The sequence below is a fragment of the Leopardus geoffroyi genome, chromosome D3 (assembly GCF_018350155.1).
Source record: "Leopardus geoffroyi isolate Oge1 chromosome D3, O.geoffroyi_Oge1_pat1.0, whole genome shotgun sequence".
In the NCBI taxonomy this organism is placed as follows: domain Eukaryota; kingdom Metazoa; phylum Chordata; class Mammalia; order Carnivora; family Felidae; genus Leopardus; species Leopardus geoffroyi.
Window position 1 is genome coordinate 21,885,144 of NC_059339.1, and position 6,000 is coordinate 21,891,143.

Below are 6,000 nucleotides of genomic sequence, written 5' to 3' on the forward strand. Positions count from 1 at the left end.
GGTGAACCTGCAATAAGTGCATGGTTGAATGGATAAATGTCAGTACCAGTGTTTGTAACATAGCTTGTAATACTGAAAACTATGAAACTATGTTAAAGGCCTATCAGTAGGGAAATGGATAAATAACGTAAAACACTATTTGAGCCATTAAAACATAGATCTGTAAGGTCTGACTGGAAAGATGTACGGGACATACTGTTTAAAAATGAATAAATAACCACCTACGTTGTGATCCCATTTATGTTATTTTTTTAATGAGGTGTTTATATAGGTATACGTGTATGAAAGTGCATTGTTTAAAGGTCTGAATAAAAGGATACAGTCTCAAGCTCCTAACAGTGGAATGGGATACAAGGAGAGAGGAAGAAAGACTTTCACTTGTTATTCTACATCTACATCTTTTGAATTTTTTAAAAAGATGAATGTTATGCATGTATTACTTGTGTAATAATAAAATTAAAAATTGCAAAAGACAATTCTCTTCCCTGAATGTCTTGTGCAGAGGAAGCCAGGACATCCAGGAGCTATGTGCTGGTTTTGAAAGCAGCTTCCTGTGGGATCAATGAATTCTTGTTGATAGATTGGTTGATCCACTGGGAGTCCCTGGGCTAGGCTTAACCCACAAGGCTGGCCTCCACTCAGCCCTGGGAGGGAAGTTTATTTATATAAATTTGTAAGTAAGAACAAGTCCAACTTGCCAGAGACAGAAAAGGAGGTTTTATTAGGCATAAGGGAGGGGATGGGGAAAGGAAAGCTTTTACATTAGATCCCCAAAGGGCCTAGTAGCTTCGTTGTTCTTTTTTTTTAACCTCAGCCTTTTCATAAATAAATTAAGGGGTGATGAGGTAATTAGATCTTCTACCATTGGTAATGGAGGAGGGAAGAAGAGGAGAGGAAGTCCAGCTGGAATGGGATATGATGATCAGTCTTAAAAGACAGATAAAATCAAATCAGCAGGTCTTTCCTAACTCAAAGTACTTAAGGAATTAATTGGCTGACAGTATCAAGGGCATCGCTGCTCTGTGAGTAGGTTCTCCTGCAACCAAGTTAACAATCTCATTGCTCAAGGACACCCCAGGACCCACCTGGGGGGCCCCAAGCTGTCAAAAGTGTGCCAAAGGGTAATATTCATCTTCCCCAGGGTTCTGGGTGGCCGTCTTACTCATTCCACTAATATTTACTGAGGTCTGACTGCTGCCTGGCACTGTACCAGAACTGGGGACAGAGCAAAGTGAATCAGACACTGTCTCTGCACTTAAGAAGTATCTAGGTTAGGAGGCCAAGGCCGGGCCTTTAAGCTCAGCTCCTAAGAGCCATAGCTAACTCAGGTCAGCTTGGTACTAACTGCAGTAGAGGACCTGTTTTGCCAGATGGCTAAACCACCAGTGCCTTGGCATTGTATTTCTTTTTTATTATTATTATTGAAAAAAAATGTTTTTAATGTTTTAATTTATTTTTGAGACAGAGAGAGACAGAGCATGAGCAGGGGAGGGGCAGAGAGAGGGGGAGACACAGAATCTGAAGCAGGCTCCAGGCTCTGAGCTGTCAGCCCAGAGCCCAACACAGGGCTTGAACCACGAACTGTGGGATCATGACCTGAGCCGAAGTCGGATGCTTAACTGACTGAGCCACCCAGGCGCCCCAACTATTTCTTTAAAAATAAATAAATAAATAAAAATAATGAAACAGAAGAAAGACAAAAAAGCTTCATCTCTTGCCAGGACACTCCAACCATTCTGAAATAAATTGCACTTCTTCAAATGTGCAGGAGTTCGCTGGCATTTTTTTTTTTCTGCTCAGTATCCTATTCTCCCATCCTTTCCTTCTTCCACCACCCATTTCTAGCTAACTCTTCCTCAACCTCATAGTCTTCTGAACTCTTTGAGAAGCTTTCCTTGGTACTCAAGGCTTAGTAAGGAGTCTGCTTCGAGGTTCTCCAGTCACAGGGCTCCACTCCATCAAAGCGCAATCACTCTGCTTATTTGCTTGTCTGATTCCCCACCAACCCATGACCACAGGGAGAAGCAGTGTATATCTCCAGAACCAGCATGGAGGCAGCTATACCAAGCTCTTGAAACATATTTATTAAACAAATGAGAATAAGAACAAAGAGACAGAGAAAAAAAATTTAAGAAGCAGAACAGATATTTAAATGCCTTTTTCCCCTAAACGAGCATTTATAACATTACAGACACCATAGTGATTATGAGCTAAACACCTGGTTCTAGTTGATGGAATGAGAAGTAACAGGATAATGACACATGAAAAATCCATGTTACCACTTTTTTAAGCCTACTTTCTAAACAGATCAAAATTCCCAGGATACTGTAGCAATAGAGAGTAGGAAGCCCTTGATGAAGGATAGTTATTCATATCATTAGTGAATGATAAATGTTTTGCTTCTAGAAGGGGGTTTCTGGAGAATGTGCTCATTTAAGGCATGATGAAGACAATTCTTCTCTACAAACATTTTGTCTCTTAGATGCAAATAATAAAAATACAAAAGACTTCTCACTAAATCAAAGTCTGGTTTTTTTTCTTTTTTTTCTTTCTTTCTTTCTTTCTTTCTTTCTTTCTTTCTTTCTTTCTTTCTTTCTTTCTTTCTTTCTTTCTTTCTTTTATTGCCAAGTGGGCGATTCCTTGACCCATATAATACATTCTGGTCATTTCAGTTCAGCATGTATTATGTGCCAGGGACTATGTGCACTGGGGATACAAAGACAAGATACCTTGTATTTTTTCTCCTAGAAAGAGAAGAGGGGAGAGGTGAAGGTATGAAAATACTCAAACCTCAGTAATACAAGGCCCAGTGAATGAGGTAAGTATCAGAAGAGATATAAACAAGGAACCTTGTGGGCTTCAAAGGAGGTGCCCACATCTGGTTTGGGTCAGAAAAGGGCTCTGAAAGAGAGGAGCCTGGGAAGATAGAAACAGATGTGGAAGAAAGGAAACATTCCAGACAGATGAACAAGTACAGGGCAAAGGGAGGCACAGCACACATCTGTATTCTCCATGAGCACTGTTGGGCTGGGTAAGTGTATATGCTGACTTCCCCAAACAGAAAATTATCCTTGAACATCAACACACATCCTGCTCACCCAACTGAGATGGCATTGTGGTCACATAGGCAGTCTTCTTCTTCTTTTTTTTTTCTTTCTTTTTTTTTTTTTGGTAAAAAGCAAAATACTACTTTGTCAAAAAAGATAATTCACTTTCCTTCTTTAGCCACCTTCTGAGAAAGTTGTAAAAGTGTTTAAAAAACTTGTTCAAGGGGCACCTGGGTGGCTCAGTCGGTTAGGCGTCTGACTTCAGCTTAGGTCATGATCTTGCGGTCTGTGAGTTCGAGCCCCGCGTCAGGCTCTGGGCTGATGGCTCAGAGCCTGGAGCCTGCTTCCAATTCTGTGTCTCCCTCTCTCTCTGCCCCTCCCCTGTTCATGCTCTGTCTCTCTCAGTCTCAAAAATAAATAAACGTTAAAAAAAATTTTTTTTAAAAAGAAAAACTTGTTCAAAACAGAAGAAACGAAAAGTCACGTGGGTGGCTCAATTTTTCAATGACTTTGGCTAGGGTCATTATCTCACTCAGTGAGTTAGTGAGTTCAAGTCCTGCAGAGCCTGCTTCAGATCCTCTGCCTCTGAGAGATCCTCTTTCTCTTCCCCAACCCCTGTTCATGCTCTCTCTTTCAAAACTAAACATTAAAAAATTAGTAGGGGGGGCCTGGGTGGCTCAGTCAGTTAAGCATCCTACTCTTGGTTTCGGCACAGGTCATGATCTTCCGGTTTCATGGGTTCAAGCCCCGCATTGGGCTCTGTGCTGGCAGCATGGAGCCTGCTTGGGAATCTCTCTCTGTCTATTTCTCTGCCCCACCCTGACTCGTGCTGTCTCTTTCTCCCTCAAAATAAATAAATAAATTAAAAAAAAAATAGATTCTCTTCCCTTCTCTTTAAAAAACAAAGAAATGGGGCACCTGGGTGGCTCAGTTGGTTAAATGTCCGACTTTGGCTCGGGTCATGATCTTGCAGTTTGTGAGTTCAAGCCCCGTGTCAGGCTCTGTGCTGACAGCTCAGAGCCCAGAGCCTGCTTTGGATTTTGTGTCTCCCTCTCTCTCTGCCCCTCCCATGCTCATGCTCTGTCTTTCTGTCTCTCAATAATGAATAAACATTAAAAATTTTTTAAAAATTAAACAACAAAAAAAATTTAAAAATTTAAAAAATAATAAAAAACAGCAAAGAAATGAATTAAAGATGAATCTAATTAATCTAATTAAAATGGTAGAATATAAAAAACAAACAAAAAAACCTGGACTAGAAATGTCAATCTAGTGTAGCGAAATGGAGGCATTGAGAATGGGAAAGAATAGAGAAATAAATGTGCCCTAAAGACTTAGTCATTATTTAATTGTAGTATGTTAATAAAAAAAATACAGCTATGGGAAGGTAACCATGGTAGAAGTAAATAGCATAGTAGAGCTTCTAAAATAACAGGGAGAGTGGGGTGCCCGGCTGGCTTGGTCGGAAGAACACATGACTCTTGATCTTGGGGTTGTGAATTTGAGCCCCACTTTGGGTGTGTAGATTACTAACATAACAGAGAGATAAGGAAATGTGATTAAGGCATAAAAGTAAGGAAAAAGACAAAGGGAATCATAAAGTAGAATAAATAGTAAGCATAAAATAGAACGAAAGGAATAACATCCGATGTATCTGTTATTATACAATAAACAGGCTGAATTCCCCCTTTCAAACAGATATTGTTAAATTGGATTTTTTTTTTTTAGACCAGCCTAAACAATGTGACAACGAAAGGTTATAAATAAATGAATGGGGGGCACCCGGGTGACTCAGTTGGTTAAGTGGCCGACTCTTGATTTCAGCTCAGGTCTTGATCTCGAGGTCATGAGTTAAAGCTCATTGGGCTCTGCACTGGATGTGAAGCCTACTTTAATTAATTAATTGATTGATTAATTCAACAAATGGGGGTGCCTGACTGGCTCGGTCCATAGAGCAAGCGACTCTTGATCTCAGGGACATGAGTCAGAGCTCCATGTTGGGTGGATTACTTAAAAGAAAAGAATGAATGAAACAGATTTATACATGGTCAAATATATGCCATATAGGGGCGCCTGGATGGCTCAGTCATGGTATCAAGCTCCATATCAAACTCTGCACCATCAGGGTAGGGTCTGCTTGGAATTCTCTCTCTCCCTCTCTCTCTCTCTCTCTGCCTGCCCCCCCCCAAAATAAATAAATAAACATTTAAAAATATGTTAAAATATATATGTGAGATAAATGCAAACAAAAAGCAAATGGCATTATTCATAATAGGTAAAAAGTAGAAATAAGCCAAATGTGTATCAACTGATGAATGGATAAACTGTAGTTATATCCATGAATAGAATATTATGCAACAATGAAAAAATGAATGAATTACTGATACATGCTACAAAATGCTTGAAACTTAAAAATATTATGTTGAATGGAAAAAGCCAACCAAAAATACCACATATTAAATAATTCCACTTGTATGAAATGTTCAGAATAAGCAAATCTATAGAGACAGAAAGTAGATTAGTGGCTGCCTAGGACTTTAGGGGGTAAGGGCTGAGGGGAATAACTGCTAAGGGGTATGAAGTTTATTTTTGAGGTGATGATGTAATGTAATGATAGCTGCATAACCTTGTGAATGTGCTAAAAACCATTGTAGTAAAAAAATGCAAGAATACATATTTTAAGATTTTATTTTTAAGTAATCTCTATCTCTAAAATGGGACTTGAACTCATGACCCCCAGATCAAGAGCTTCAGGCTCCAGTGACTGAGCCAGCCAGGTCCCCCAATACAAGAATATTTTAAAAAATCTTTCAAAGACTCCAAATAGTAGAGATTACATAGGCTGCATTCTCTGAACATAATCCAGGAAAACTAAATATCAGCAACAAATATAGGAGGAAAATGTAACGACTTGGAAATTAAGAAATACTTTCCTAAAGAAGTAAAATCAAAA